Genomic DNA, 16,950 nt, shown 5'->3' with positions numbered 1-16,950 from the left:
CTGCTTTCAGTAACTTTTCTTTGTGCTTAATTTTTGCCAATTTGATTACTGTGTGTCTCAGCATGTTTCTCCTTGGGTTTATTCTGTATGGGCCTCTCTGCGCTTCCTGGACTTGGGTGGCTATTTCCTTTCCCATGTTAGGGAAGTTTTTGACTATTATCACTTTAAATATTTTCTCGGGTCCTTTCTGTCTCTCCTCTCATTCTGGAACCCTTATAATGTGAATATTGTTGTGTTTAATGTTGTCCCAGAGGTCTCTTAGGCTGTCTTCATTTCTTGTCATTCTTTTTGTTTATTCTGTTCCATGGCAGTGAATTCCATCATTCTGTCTTCCAGGTCAGTTATCCATTCTTCTGCCTCAGTTATTCTGCTATTGATTCTTTCTAGTCTGTTTTTCATTTCAGTTATTACATTGTTCATCTGTTTGTTTGTTCTTTAATTCTTCCAGGTCTTTGTTAAACATTTCTTGCATCTTCTCAACCTTTGCCTCCATTCTTTTTCTGAGGTCCTGGATCATCTTCACTATCATTATTCTGAAATCTTTTTTTGTAAGGTTTTCTATCTCCACTTCATTTCATTGTTTTTCTGGGGTTTTATCTTGTTTCTTCATCTGATACAAAGTCCTCTGCCTTTTCGTCTTTTCTGTCATTCTGTGAATGTGGTTTTCATTCCACAGGCCGCAGGATTGTAGTTCTTGCTTCTGCATTCTGCCCTCTGGTGGATGAGGCTATCTAAGAGGCTTGTGCAAGTTTCCTGATGGGAGGGACTGGTGGTGCGTAGAGCTGGCTGTTGCTCTGGTGGACAGAGCTCAGTAAAACTTTAATCTGCTTGTCTGCTGATGGGTGGGGCTGAGTTCCCTCCCTGTTGGTTGTTTGGCCTGAGGTCACCCAGCACTGGTAGCTACAGGTTCTTTGGTGGGACTAATGGTGGACTCTGGGAGGGCTCACACCAAGGAGTATTTCTCAGAACTTCTGCTGCCAGTGTCCTTGTCCCACAGCAACCCTCTGTCTCTGCAGGAGACCTTCCAACACTAGCATATAGGTCTGGTTCAGTCTCCTATGCAGTCACTGCTCCTTCCCCTGGGTCCCGATGTGCACACTGCTTTGTGTGTGCCCTCCAAGCGTGGAGTCTCTGTTTCACCAAGTCCTGCAGTCAAATCCCAGTAGCCGTCAAAGTCTGATTCTCTAGGAATTCCTCCTCCCGTTGCCAGGCCCCCAGGTTGGGAAGCCTGACGTGGGGCTCAGAACCTTCCCTCCAGTGGGTGGACTTCTGTGGTGTAAGTGTTCTCCAGTTTGTGAGTCACCCACCCAGCAGTTATGGCATTTGATTTTATTTTGATTGTGCCCCTCCTACCATCTCATTGTGGCTTCTGCTTTGTCTTTGTATATGGGGCATCTCTTTTGGTGAGTTCCAGTGTCTTCCTGTCATTGATTGTTCAGGAGTTCATTGTGATTATGCTGCTCTCGCAAGGAGTGTGAGCACATGTCCTCGTACTCCACCATCTTCCATAAGAATTATTAATCAAGGCAACATCAGAAATGGTCAAGGAAAACTATCCTTCTGTGACTTACGAATACATCTTTTCTTCTGTTAAAGAGGATGCATATATTTCTTTTTTATTTTTAAGAAGATGTTGGGGGTAGGAGTTTATTAATTAGTTTATTTATTTTTGCTGTGTTGGGTCTTCATTTCTGTGCAAGGGCTTTCTCTAGTTGTGGCAAGCGGGGGCCACTCTTCATCGCGGTGCGCGGGCCTCTCACTATCGCGGCCTCTCTTGTTGCGGAGCACAGGCTCCAGACGCGCAGGCTCAGTAGTTGTGGCTCACGGGCCTAGTTGCTCCGCGGCATGTGGGATCCTCCCAGACCAGGGCTCGAACCCATGTCCCCTGCATTAGCAGACAGATTCTCAACCACTGTGCCACCAGGGAAGCCCCAGATGCATATATTTCTTAATCCTCATTTTATTCACTTATTTCAAAATCCTCCAGAGATTTTTTTTCTCTAATTAAGTTGAAGGGTAAGTGGTAGTGGAAGCCACCCAATTCCATTATAATTATTCCCACAGTCTTGCTTAGGAAAGGTTTACTCTCTTGGAGGCAGTGTAAGTATAGAGGAGGATAGGGGGCATCAATGGATTGATAAGAATCTCTAAAAGAATTTACTTCCTTGATTACATCTGCACTTTGCCTAGAGCCTGATTTTGAGGCTTTCTACCTACTGACTCATCTTGACAACCAGCCAAAAGGAATTTCAAGGCACACACAGGATGTGTGGCGGCTCATTCAGCCTTTTCTGCACTCAGGAGAAACCATTTCCATGCACAAAGTTATTCGGGTTAAAGTCCCACCTAGAAAAGTGCATGGAGTAGAAAATTTGGGGATTTAAAATTTTTGAAAACTTATTATGTTGTCCTGAGGCTCTCTAATCCTTATTTGAACCTCCCCTGCCCCACCTCCTCCTGTCTCCCCATAGACCCCGAAAATTTACTGCTTCCTCCTCAGTTTCCTGGAGGACAAACTATGGAAATCGGGAAATTACCTGGAAGATATTTCTGAGCAGGGGACATGTTTTATTTATCCTTTTATTTTTGTCTCCCTTAGAGTACCTGAGGCATAGAAGACCCTTAAAACTTATGTATTGATTTTCTGACTGCTGTACTGACTAAATGTCTGTGTAAATGAAAGAAAAGCAGTGAATAATCATATTTATCAATACAGATACTTTACTACCTTCCTTGCCCTTCCTCTATTCTTTCAAGTTATTTTAAGAGGACGGTCATTGTAATTAGCTTATTCTTCATTATATTTTGCCTTTTTAAAAATACTTCTTAACACTGTTTTGGTTTATAGCCTGCTAGACTTGTTATTTTAAAGGCCTCAAATTTAAGATGAAAACAAAACAACATGTAAAACTAGTGTGCCTTTGTAAATATTTGAAACCAATATATTTGTTTTTTTCTTGTTTTCTCTCCTTTTGTTTGTGTTTTGGAAACACTAAGCCCAAAGAAAGCACAATTTGTTCAGGTCAAGGAGGTATTCCTCAGAGGGAATATAGTCTGCTTTCTTGTGGTTCTTTATCTTTTCCTATAAGGCTTTCAAAAAGGTAACATCAAGAACCTGTTATCCTTAACGACAATTGGGCAAATGCTTTATTTTGCCTGCTGTCTCATACCAGTTCTATGACTCTGTGATAATAAGAAGAAATTAAAGGAGTAAAAATATACCTGTCAGAGGTACAAAAAATAAAAAAGAAAGTGAAAAGGAAGTAGTAAGCAAAATGGAACTCAAAGAGAGTAAGCAAAATGCAAATACAGAGTATTGTAAAGTAGGATATTAATAAATTATTGACATAAAAATCTGAGAAAAGTATGGGAGTTTATGAAATCTGGGTGAAAACAGAATCTGGGAATTTCATGGTGGGTGATATGTAGAGATTATATAATAAAAAGTTTTTATGTCATGAAATAGAGCCCTGGATATTTTTCTCAAAGTAATTCCGCCAGTTCAGGGCCAAGACAAAGTTACGGTACAGTTTTTTCTGCTTGAAGCCATTAAAAAAGTTATTCATGTTATTAATATAAACTCTTTGAGAACAGAGATTTTTATCTGCTTCATTGTGGTGTCTCTACGGTCAAAAACAATGCCTGTCGATATTAGGCACTCAACTAGTATTTGTGGGACATATGAATGTGTACTGAATACATTGATTCATTAAGACAATTTTTGAAGGGTTTGTGAGATAGCTTCTATGTTAATAAGGTCCAAGATATATAAGCCCTGAAATATTTGATATTATTTTCTTAAATACTCTTGAAATTTTAGTAAATAGGTGGAATTATATGTAACTACTGATATTTGAACATTTTTCACCTATAGAGATAGCAATTTCGTGTTTCAATTAAAAAATCACTGACATAAATTCAATAATGTATCATTCTAAGACTATGAAAAAATAATAATTGTATATAGTGTTGGAAAAATAATATATCAGCTATGTTAATGATCTCTGATAATGGCAGAAAGGTTATTTATCTGATTAGGCTGGATGATTTAGGAAGAATCGTCCTGGAAGCTTGTTAAAATGTACATTTCTGAGTCCCTACCAATTGAGATTCTGGACTGGAAAATCAAGCCTAAACTCTTCAGCCTGGCATTCAAGGCCCTCTGAATCAGGTCGTAGCTCTCGTGTGGTGACCATCACCAAGTCTTCAGCAGCTCTCTGCTACCCTCTTCACTCTCAGTCACACGTCTTTGCCGTCTGCTCTCTCTATGTAGAATGCTGCACTAGTTGGTCAAATTAATACATTTCCTGACCATTTCTTCACAGATTTACTTAACTGTTTGTTTATTGTCTGTCTCCCTCAGTAGCCAGTAAAATCCCCAGTGGCAGGACCATTCACCAGCATTTACCAAGACCTTGGGAAGTTTCTCTGGTAACTAGAATGTGATCAATGAATATTTGTGATATCTATAGTTGAGTGGCATGTGTACACTTTCCTATAGTACAAGGCATAATGCCATAAATATGAAATACAACTATACCAGCCATGCAGTAAGACTGCCGTGGGTGGGTTTATTAGTTCTCCTGGGATTGGGGAGTAGTTTTTGGAATGGCTTCATCAAATTGATGGCAAGTCAGAGTTGCATTTATGATTGAAGGCTAGGAATTTTCTCCATAGGCAAGGACCGACTGGGGGTCTTAGTTCTCTCTGTCTCTCTCTCTTTCTCTAGCTCTCGCTCTTTTTCTTGCTCTCCCTCAAAATGGCACATGTCGTAAGTATTTTTTCATTAATTTCTCATCTGTTGTTTTTTACTATCTACTCCTTATCATAGTTTGAGTATCTTAATTAGTGGCTTTGTCTTTTGTTTAACTGGTTTATTGTTATACTATGAGTGTTTCTCTCTTTCATAGTGAATTCCTATTATTTTTGTATAATTCTGTTGGTATTTGTGCTCAGTGTAAAAGGGAGTTGGCTTTTGGAAGCATTCCAGAAACTTTGACCTATGATTTACAACATTTACTTAATGAGACAAAAGAAAACAAACAAAAGAACATTTTTGAACATCCCCAGAGACTTTCCCCATTAACATATAATTTTAGATTGTTTCAGTTCCTGCTATTGGCAGTCCTAGGAACTGCCAGTTCACACAGTGCCTTCAAATTTACATGAGAAGGCAATGAGAACATATGGGAACAAAGTTCTGTTTTTCATATTCTCCACTTTAACCTTTCCCTTTAAAATTAAGTCAGCATGAGAGGAAATAAACACTTTTTGTCTCCATTGTACAATGGGAGTGATATCCTCCTCCATTTCCCCAATTATAATCAGGTTCCAGATGGCTGCCTTAACATGCGAATTTTCAATCAGGTTGACTCCAAAGAGCAGTTTAGCAAGTATTTTTACCAGGTGGAGGCCAACTGTTTCTACGATTGGAGCCAAAGGGCCAAATAGTAATCCAAAACTGTTCACAGACTTACAACTCAAAATTGGAGCAAGATATCTTGTGTTAGAGAACTATTTGACATTTCACCTGAGAAACGAAAAACAATTATGAGAAGACAACTTAGAATTGATGCAGCACTATGTAGCTGTCAAAAAAACTGGGACTTGTTTTGCAAAATATTTTATGAACAATTATCAAGATGTACAAGTTAAAGGGGAAGTAGAAAGAATGATTAAAAACCACTGCTTTTTCTGAGCTATTTCTCCTGCTTCATGGAAGAAGAAAAGAAAGAAACAAGTGCTTGTGAAAATCCATAGATCTAAGAATTTTACCCATTTTTGTTTTTATAAAAGGGAAACCAAAAAGCATTAAATATCAACTGCTTCAGCCTGGTCATATGTGAAATGGAATTGCATAGATAGATATTTATTCCCTGTAGTGTTCACACTTAATGATTTGACATTTTATTGACTTCAGAATTAAAAACCAAAATTCTCAGTCTTAAACCTTAGAGGGGAAAAATATTCTAAATCTGAAGTTTTACCTTTCCACAATGGTTATACTATTTTATTGAATAACTGAGTCTCTCTCTCTCTCTCTTTTAAGGAAGACTTGACAAATTTATATCACCTTCTAATTCATTAACTCCTCAGGTAGATATCATTATAGTTTTCCTTAATTACTTGTTGAGATATTTCCTTTCTATCAAATATTTTTGTTACGGGTTACATTCTCTTTCTAGATAGTTTCAGCAATTACGAAACTTTGTCATTTAAGAAACTGTTTTTTTCCCCCACAATATAAAATACGTTGGTGATATTTTAAGTAGCAATGATTTTTGTTTATTGAGCTCCATTTGTGTATGAAACATTGGGGCAAGAAATGTGCATATGTTATCTCTAATTTATTAGCATTTTCTCATGTATAACAGAGGGTAGTAATGGTGTTTACCTCTTTGTGCTTTTTGAAGAGCTGGAAAATGAAAGCACTTAGAATAATGCTGGCCACATGGTAATATCTGTATGTGTTAAGTATTATTTAATATAATACCTATAAAATATAATGTTTATATTTACATGTTACCTAATAGAATTGTCCCATAAGGTTAATATTTAAATGTTGAGAAAATTGAAGCTTAGGAGTTTAAGTAACTGGCCCAATTTTACGAAGTATAGAAGACAAAATTTCGAACTCCAAAGCCCAAGTTTGTAAGCTCCCTCTCCTGAAGTCGCTTCAGTATTTCCCACACCACGTGGAGTTCCCAGTGTATGGAATATAAATGTGAGGGAGAACTGAGCCTTAGCACACGTGCCAAGTTATAGAGGTGCCTACCATGTTTATGGGAGAAGCACTTGCCTGAATTCTGCTCTACACATGGGGTCTTTCATTCCATTTTGTGTTTACTGGATGCTACTCCGTTTTTCAAGTCCTGCTTTTTCTTAGGTTTGTTACCTTCTGGCTCTCCCTCTGATTCCATCTTTCATCTCCATGCTAAGAGGAGGAAGGTTACTCTAGTTTAAAGTAAAACCATCCAATCTTTCCTAGTGAAAACCAGCAAGTTTTTCCCCCGCAGCTTCTCAGTAATCAGTAGGCATGGCACATTTGTCTCAATTAGTCCCAAAGACTTTCTTAATTTTAGTTTGCAGTTTTTAATGGTGGCTAGGAATATCTCAAATGACTCTGAAAGGATTAAGGTAGGCTCTCTTAACTGACTGTGTGAATTTGTATTGAAGAAATGCATTTTTTGGTGAATATGATGCTAGAACCAAACAATGTGATTGCTGTGAGGAAGGAAAGCTTATCTCTCCATAAAAAAAAAAGTCTGACAGAAAATAATTTCATTTCCCTTTTTGATGTATCACATGATCTTTGTAAAAGCAAAACCAGATGGAAATAAAGATGTTTTAGGCAAGAATCCATAAGTCAGGAAGAAATTGAGAGCGGGAACTACTTTGAGATTTCATTTTCGTCTTTGCTAGTATACATATACGTGCTTATCTAGGTCAAGAGACCCCTGTGCCTCTTTAATTAATGAATTATAAACATGTAATTACTGGGGTAAAAGTCAAGAAGAAAAGTCATCCTGCAACTTCCTGCCTTTCAGTCAGTAGTATAGGCAGAGCTTCCGTCACTGTTCCTGTCTCTCAGTGTTAGCCTTCATCCTAATGACCCAGAGGTAACCTTTCCTGATTATAAGATTTTCCAGCAAGAATAAATCAATTAGAATTTCTCCTGCAGAGTTGCTGTGGAAATTGGGACTACTTACAATGATATTTCTCAAGATACTACTCTAAAATGGTTACTTTGAATAGTTGCATGCTTTAAATCTGGCTAAGTAATTTATCAGGACATAGAACTTACATTTATAATTTATGAGACATCCAGAAAATATAGTAAGGTTTCTGTTTTTCTTGCTTTTACTATCTCTGGGCTGCAAATCCTTGAATGAAGGTAGCTGTCACGGCATGTCTAACTTGAGAATAACTGAAGGAGTCAAAATTATCTGTTGAGAATGACTAAACACTTAGTGTGAAGTAAGATATTTGAGAACTAACTTAGGAATACTTATCATGCATACTGAGAAACTGGAAAGTTCTAACAACTTCCAGGTGCTCATCTCTCAATGATAACATTTATTTATGAGACTAAATATATTCTTATATACTTAGTAATTCATTCCTTTTTTGATGAATCAGTATCTCTTCTGTTTAGCCAATTTCCACATCTCTAAAAAACATTTTCTGTTTTGCTTAATTTACCAAATGTTATGACCTTTAATTTTCCTCTTATGACTCAGAATCCTATGACACGCACAAGTTTGAACATGTAATATGTGTGTCTGTGGAGGGTGGGGATAAATAAATGTTGATTTCACTTGACTGAAACTCAGGTTCAAGTCTTAATAGATACTTTTTGGATGTAAAAAATGATCTGGTAGGGAATGATCCTAATCATCAGAATTTTTTTGATCATCTAAAAAATTGTCAGTAATTTATGGGGAATTTTAATTTTCTTTTCCAAATTTTTCACTAGTTTATAATGTTGAAAATATTTATTTAAAGTGTTTTATTGTTGCTTTTGCTGTTTATTTGTTTTATTTTTCTTCACTAATTTTTTATGAAGCCAGTTCTACTCACCAAATACATGTACTAGATACATATCTCTCTTTTTAATTCAATTAAAGTATGCGAGACATTAGGTGCTATGGACTGAATGTGTCCTACCAAAATTCAATATGTAGAAGCATTAATTCCCAATGTGTTGGTATTTAGTGATGGCACCTTGGGGAGGTAATTAGGTTTAGATGAGATCATGAGGGCAGAGCCCCTGTGATGGGATTAATACCCTTAAAAGAAGATGGAAGGACCAGAGCTTGTTTTCCTTGCAAGAAGGGAGCTGTCTATAAACCAGGAAGAGAGGCCTCACCAAGAACCTGACCATGCTGATCTTGACTTCCAGCATCCAAAACTGTGAGAAATAACTGTTGTTTAAACCACCCAGTCTGTGATATTTTTATAGCATTATGAACTAAGATATTAGGGTTTATCTCCTGAGTGTTCTTTTTTTGAGTTGTTTATATTGTATGCATAGATGAGTGAGGTGTGCACTAAGCCCACATGGAACTTGCAACCTAGAGCAGAAATCAGAATACATATACCAGCTGCTACAATACAAACTGAAAATTAAGTGATAGTATGAGAGCCACATCCCATCTGCCATATAAAGAAGAAAAGAAAAGAGAAAGAATATTTCCAGCTTGAGGAGTTGTTTTACCCTTGAGGAACAAATTAGATTAAAATTTTTTTTTTAACATTTATTATCAAAATTTCAAAATTAGGGCTTCCCTGGTGGCGCAGTGGTTGAGAGTCCGCCTGCCGATGCAGGGGACGCGGGTTCGTGCCCCGGTCCAGGAAGATCCCACATGCCGCGGAGCGGCTGGGCCCGTGAGCCATGGCCGCTGAGCCTGCGCGTCCGGAGCCTGTGCTCCGCAACGGGAGAGGCTACAGCAGTGGGAGGCCCGCGTACCGGAAAAAAAAAAAAAAAAAAAAATTTCAAAATTATGGAAATGAGAAAGGACAGTATAGTGAAACCTATATACCAATCCCTTCGATTCAACTGTTATTAACATTTTGCCATATTTGCTTCAAAAAATTAGATTTTGATGGTGGAAAAGCCAGGGTAGACATTTTAGTTAAAAGAAACTTTATAAAGAAAAGCACTGGAGTAAAGTCACTCAGGGATTGCTTAAGAAGAAGACATAAGAGGATAAGGGACAAAAGAGAAACCAAGGTTATCATATAATTTGCATTTGGATCATATGAACATCAAGCTCAAGAACATGTGTAATGGGATGCTGGGGAGAGAAGGGGTCTAACTTCTTTTGTGTAAAGCCCTATGCTGCATGTTCTCATCTGTATTATTTTATATAAGATGTTCTGAACTTTTTCTGTAGATAACGGAGATTTTTTTTTCTTCAGAGGTACTATTTGGAAAGAATTTCTAACGTGTTGAGTTGAATGGCTTTCAGGGAAGAAAGAATGGAAGCATGGAGGTCAGTTTAGAGGGCTAGGTATGTGAGTACTAATGAAAGAAAACTGAGTACAGGACACGGCGAAGGACAAGGAGCACATTTGCTAATACAATTTTAGTTAACTTTCAAGGATGTGGCAACTGACTTGGTGTGGATCATGAAGGGAAAGAAGAGGCAGAATTAAGAAGGGAATAATAATAAGCTGATATTTAATGAAAACTTACTCTGTGTCAAGCACAATGCTAAATATCTTAAATTATTTGTTTGTGATTCTCAAAGTCACATGCCATTGGTTTTCCTAGTTTTGAAAAGAAGAAATTGAGGCAGAAAGAAGTTAGAACACTTTTATGGATAAAAAGAACTTGCAAGTAGAGGACTATCTTGCAAGTCCAGTCCTATAGTTTGATTCTACAAGCTCTCACTTTTCTACTTTACCTCCCTAAAATGCAGTTACAAGGAGATTTTGAGTCTTAATGAAGGAAAAAGGGATGATGCTATTAATAATGACAATAGGAAAAACTAGCCACGGAGAATGATAATGAGTTTGGTTTGGATACTGAAGCAGAAACTCGGGCTGTCATGTCCATTTTCCTCTCCTTCCACAATCAATTTCCTTGCAATTTTTAACTATTACCTGGTTGTCTAGAGTAAAGAATACATTTTCCAGCTTCTCTTGCAAACAGGTGTTGAAATGTGACAAAATTCAGGCCAGTAGGAAGTAAATGAAATGCTACGTTTAGTTTCCAAGAAATGTCATTAAGGAACAAATTTATGCTTCTCTTCCACCCCTTCACCCTGATAGATGGAAGGCAGGGGCCATGGCTGAAGCTTCAGCAGGAATTCTGAAAGATTTATTGTTCGGGTCATGAGACCGGAAGCCACAACCAAACATTAATAAGATAGAAGTCTCCTGGATCCCTGCTACTGTGACATTAGAGGGAGAATAAACTTGTTTAAATTATGATCACTCTAGTATTTTTCCCATGTGAAAAGCATAATCTTGTCCTACCAGATACAAACATACTGATTTTGATTTATGTTGCTTCCTCATTCTTTTTTCCTATTGTGTAAAAGTAATAAGTACCTTCAATGTCTAAATGCCTGTATTTTTATTTACATGTTGTTCTCATTTACCATCTTAGACACACTGAATTGCTATTTTTAGCAATGTGGTTTTGGTTAATATTCCTTTCTTCTGTGAAAACATTTTGTGTAGCTGGAAAGAACTTAGAAGTCAGATATGATTTAGGGCTAAATCTCACCTATGCCATATATTAGCTATATATTCGTGAAAAATTCCTCAATCTTGCCGAAAATTATTTTTCTCAGCTGTAAAAACAAAGATAAGAATATCTGCCACAAAATTTGCTGTATAGATTAAATAAACTAATATATAGAAAATGTTAAGTAAAAACTTAGTTGTCCTCTAGTTCATGAACAGTGCCTGGCACACAATGAGTGATATTTGTTGAGTGAATTCTAGTTTTACAGATGGAAACCCCCAAATAAATGTAGTCCAAGTATTGAACTGAAAACCATATTGTGAAAACTCTGGTCAAGAAAGGCTGAGGAGCTATTACCATTTTTTTTTTTCCTCTTAGAGTTGACTATTAACAGAATGCCTTATGTAACTTTTTTTTTTAAACATCTTTATTGGGTATAATTGCTTTACAATGGTCTTATGTAACTTTTGATTTAAATTTTTATGAAAAGAGTTCACAGAGAAGTAAGTTCCTGGATGAAAAAGGGCTTAAATTTGCATGTCAATTTCTCAAAATTTACAGAGTACTTAGGTAATACAAAAGTAATACGAACATTTGATTTTCATAACATATAGTATCCCTTAATTCTGATTCTTAGTTGAACTCTGGTGACCTAGTCATATAAATTTACGAACTATTCATATGAATTTATCACATTTAAAAGGCAGTAGATGCTAATATTAGAATTGTTTATATAATTATTATCATCATCAAATAAATACTACTACTAATAAATGCATAAATATGGTAATAGTTGGAAAACCTTCAGTGAAAAAGAAATGTTTCTAGAATCAGTCAGGAGTTTTATATGGAGCATCTTCTTTGGTTATCAAATGAATGTTTGATTTCCAAGAAAATTGTGGGAACCTTAAGAAAATATGTGTCTCTTTAGAATGAACTGTTAAGCATCTATCTAGTCCTTATGGGGCTTTGGCTTGTTCCAAGTTACTTCCCTAAATAACTGATAAATGTATAATATAAGATAAATAATTGAAGAAGGGTCTATGTAGTCTGGAATTCAAGGAGAATTTTGGTGTGGGAAAGAAGGGTTTAAGCACAAAAACAGGAAGGGGAATGACTTACTAAGGAATGGCACACCTCAGTGTTGGGAATTATGGATTGGATCTACCTTTGATGTTTTGGGAGATGCAGTTATAGATACGCATATCTTTAAATGACTTGAGTTTTTGGAGTGCGTTCCGTTGAATGTGGCACTTGGTGGACTTGGAGATAGTGCTTGGCCTGTTATTTATGTCACCTGGTGGTTGTAATATGAAAAGGTTTTCAATTTTTATTTCCTAATAAGTGTCGTTCTAACTGGATATAAAGAGATAATGGAGATATTGAGACGATTTGACTCTTTGGCTCAGATATGCATCTGAAACTGTGTGAAGCAGTCATTCTGGGTGACACAATGTTGGTGTATTAGATGCAGGAACTCTGGAGCTAAGCATAAAGTAGTGATTGATTCTTAGTAACTAATCTCAAACTGGGGCATGTATGTTTTGTATGCATTCCGAATATCCTTTGGAAGAGGAAAAGTAAAAGTACAATAAAAGATGAAATCATGAGGATGCTTATAGGTATAGTTATGCTTCTTCCTTGTTCTGAAATAGAAGGTAGGCTCATTTAGATGGAGACCAGGTCTGGTTTATTCCTAGCCTTAGGACAGCAGTTATTTATTAAATGAATACAAGTGGAGAATTTAAATGACCATCCCACATTATGCTAAAACAATCTCTCCTTTTGAGTGTGTGTGTTTGTATGCGTATATTATAGACTACAAGTGAGAGTTCATATATATGTATATATGTCATATATATACAAATATAAGTCATAAAATGTGTATATGTGTATATATATGCAAGATAATAATAGTAATGATAATTATAGTTAACATGTGTTAAACTTTTATTATGTTCTAGACACAGTGCTAGTCACTGAAGTGTTCTGTTTAAGAATAACATAATTCCATTAACTATAAAATTTCTATAAACATTGATTGTACTATTAGGAAAATGAATATGAATAAAATATCGAATGGTTAGTGGTAGTGCAAAATATAAACCCACATATATTTGACTTCAGAGACAATGCTCTTAAGCAGTGTGTGTACATTTATAAAGATGTCTAAAAGATCAGATGGACAACAAGTATGCTTTTACTGACTTTTTTACTGAATTAAGTATAATTCACTTCTAACAAAATGTTTAAAAATGTTTTCACTTCTATATGCAGTCTCATATACATGCACAGAATAAAGAAAATGCTATTCCAGTTATATCATTCTCTTATTTTTAAGATGATAGTCTAAAGTGGTAAAGTGAACCAGTGAAGCTAGTTAATTGTGAATGTATTCACAGTAAACTATATTATTACTTGCTCTTTTTGAATAAAGCAGGAATCTGATTCATAGTGGTATTCATTACCTACATCTATATAAGCACAAAATAGAATACTATTGATATATAGAACATAATTGTATTATATAAATTATGAAATCAGAATTATTTTTATCTCTACTCTTTTTATTGGTTTGGAATCATAGGTTTGACCTCTGGATAAGCCTTTAGTCTGTGAACCTCTTTGCAGGTTCCTCAGCTCTTAGCCTGGACATTCTCCAGAGCTCTCTCATGTCCTGGACTCTACTCAACGTTGGCAGCCTTCTAAGTCACCTGATAAATTCGTTGGAGCAGTATTCTCAAATGTCATATATGCTGCTTCTGAAATCCAAATAGACTAACCAAACTATGTACTTCTTTCTTAGAGGTAGCATATACAAGGTATAATAACCTGCTCTTTTCCTTTGAGGGGATATCCTAAAAATCACCAGGCTCCTAAGACCCTTTCTGATGATCTGGCCCATGAATCTTGGTAGGTTTATCTTCCACCCTCTAGTTCAAAAGTGTGTAACAAGGCCATCCAGAGTACTTGGGCTTTATATTCACCAGTTCCAATTTGTATGTCATTTTCTATATATATATAGAACCAGAGTGACATTGTGCAGAATATGAAGCATCCTGTGTGCTGTATTACAACAGAGAGCAAGCACTTTAACAAAGCCTAGGACCATGACTGTAAATGCTTATTGATGCCATTCCCATGTAAAGGCAGACTGATTTTTAAAATTCTCTTTATTGATGGGGATGGAAAAAATATATTTGTGAGATCAATGGATACATACTAAGTGCTGTAGGTAGCGTTGATGTGTTCCAGTAAAAATAACACATCCACATTGCAGCTGTAAACGGAGCCACTTTAGTAAGTCCAAGGTATTCCATTGTCATCCATGTGGTTTTTGCAAAATACGGCTGTAATGTATGACAGTAGAGAAGGACCAGGTTAATAACCACATATTTTTGTTTTGTTTGAGGAAATATTCTGAAGACACTCGTTAATGCATATTCCGTTTGTCCTCTTTGGTGCTTTATTTCCCTTGGAATTGATGGGAATAACAAAAATAAAGAGAATTCCTGGCCCCAATTATCCTTAACTATTTTTGGCTGGATAATCCATTTTTTCTATGTTTAGGATAGATTGTTTCCAGCTGAGTCACAAGATTATTTCAAATGGAAGTAATCTATCCTAAACATAGATATTCTATTAACTAGCTCAGAGCTTTTAGCATCTGGCTGTGGACATGTTGTGTTTTTTTGTTTGTTTTTTCCAGTATCTCTGCTGCACATTTACCCAAGTAAACAGAATTTGCAAGCATTGGTCCAGCCATCTGAACTTTTAGTAAACTCCACAGCTGATTTTTGCACTATTGGGTTGAAAACTTGTTAAAGTCAATTAAGTTTCTCTTTGTCTTAAACCATCTCTTTCAAAGCTCTATTTTGATTATATTTTTCTGCTTTACTCATGCTCACGAGATATATATTGAGATGATGGCCTAGGACCTAAGAAAATACTATACATCTCAATTAACTAATTATTCTTATTTTTAAATAATTATGGGGCTTCTCTGGTGGCGCTGTGGTTGAGAGTCCGCCTGCCGATGCGGGGGACACGGGTTCGTGCCCCGGTCCGGGAAGATCCCACATGCCGCGGAGCGGCTGGGCCCGTGAGCCACGGACGCTGAGCCTGCGCGTCCGGAGCCTGTGCTCTGCAACGGGAGAGGCCACAACAGTGAGAGGCCCGCGTACCGCAAAAAAAAAAAAGGAAAAAAAATTCATAAATAATTATGGTCTCTCTTTCTAGGACTCTGTGGCCTTCAGTTCCTGGTGTTGGTTATCTTATGTAATGGACTTTTTTCCAAATTTCATTCTTAGAATCTAAGTTCATATGGGAAAAATAAATAACTCTTATGGAGGGTTTGGATTATATCGACTCTGTATTAGTAAGTTATGGCTCTTTAGGCTTAGGCTTTTTCTTCCTTGTACACTTTTATTCATTTATTTAAAAAAAATTTTATTGGTATTATAGTTGATTTAAAATGTTGTGTTAGTTTCAGGTGTACAGCAAAGTGAATCTGTTATACATATACATATATCCACTCTTTTTTAGATTCTTCTCCCATATAGGCTCTTATATAGTATTGAGTAGACTTCCCTGTGCTATATACAGTAGGTCCTTGTACACTTTTAAATATTACAGGGGTGGCCATAGAACTATTTGAAGTTTGAAAATATGAGTCTCTTGATATATGAAGTTGTTGTTGTTTTTGTTGATCCTTAGGATCCTAGCATGGAAACTGAAAAACAGAGAAAACTCTTCATGTGCTCTGTGTTAGGGCAATCTGAATATATTCACATTACTCAATACGACCTAATGCTTTTAGAACCCTTGGTTTTAGTCCTTTTCTAAAAATTTTGTTTCTTTACTTTTAAGTAATATTTGCAAATGTTTAAAGATATAGAACCTCTAAAAAGAAAGAGTGCAATCTATGTCCCATTTCTGCCTGGCCCCAGTCCCATTTTTCTGAAATAACCTCTTTAAGCTATTTCTAGTTTTAGTTTTCATTGCAGTTCCTCCACAATTGTACGTGCAGTGAGCATAATGTTGTGGCTAAAAGTGTAGAGTCTGGGTTCAAATCCTTGCTTCACCACTTATTAGCTGGATGAGCTTTGGCTTATTAACCTTCAGTGCCTCTGTAAAATACAGATGGAAGTATCAACTCTATAAGTTGTAATACATTGAAGTATTTTAGAATAGTGTATGGCATGTAATATCATCTATTCTTTTTTTGAATTTTATTTATTTTTTTATACAGCGGGTTTTTAATAGTTACCCATTTCATACATATTAGTGTGTATATGTCAATCCCAATCTCCCAGTTCATCACACCACCCCCCTTCCGCTTTCCCCCCTTGGGGTCCATACGTTTGTTCTCTACATCTGTGTCTCAATTTCTGCCCTGCAAACCAGTTTGTCTGTACTATTTTTCTAGGTTCCATATATATGCGTTAGTACACAATATTTGTTTTTCTCTTTCTGACTTACTTCACTCTGTATGACAGTCTCTAGATTCATCCATTTCTCTACAAATGATCCAATTTCGTTCCTTCTCATGGCTGAGTAATATTTCATTGTATATACATACCACATCTTCTTTATCCATTCATGTGTCGATGGGCATTTAGGTTGCTTCCATGACCTGGCTATTGTAAATAGGACTTCAATGAACATTGGGGTGCATGTGTTTTTTTGAATTATGGTTTTCTCTGGGTATATGTCCAGTAGTGGAATTGCTAAATCATATGGTAATTCTATTT

The sequence above is a fragment of the Aethalodelphis obliquidens genome, unplaced genomic scaffold, assembly GCF_003676395.1.
Source record: "Aethalodelphis obliquidens isolate GAN/ISIS:26980383/991018 unplaced genomic scaffold, ASM367639v1 scaffold27, whole genome shotgun sequence".
In the NCBI taxonomy this organism is placed as follows: domain Eukaryota; kingdom Metazoa; phylum Chordata; class Mammalia; order Artiodactyla; family Delphinidae; genus Aethalodelphis; species Aethalodelphis obliquidens.
The sequence above is the reverse complement of the archived record's forward strand: the minus strand, read 5'-3'. Positions refer to the sequence as shown.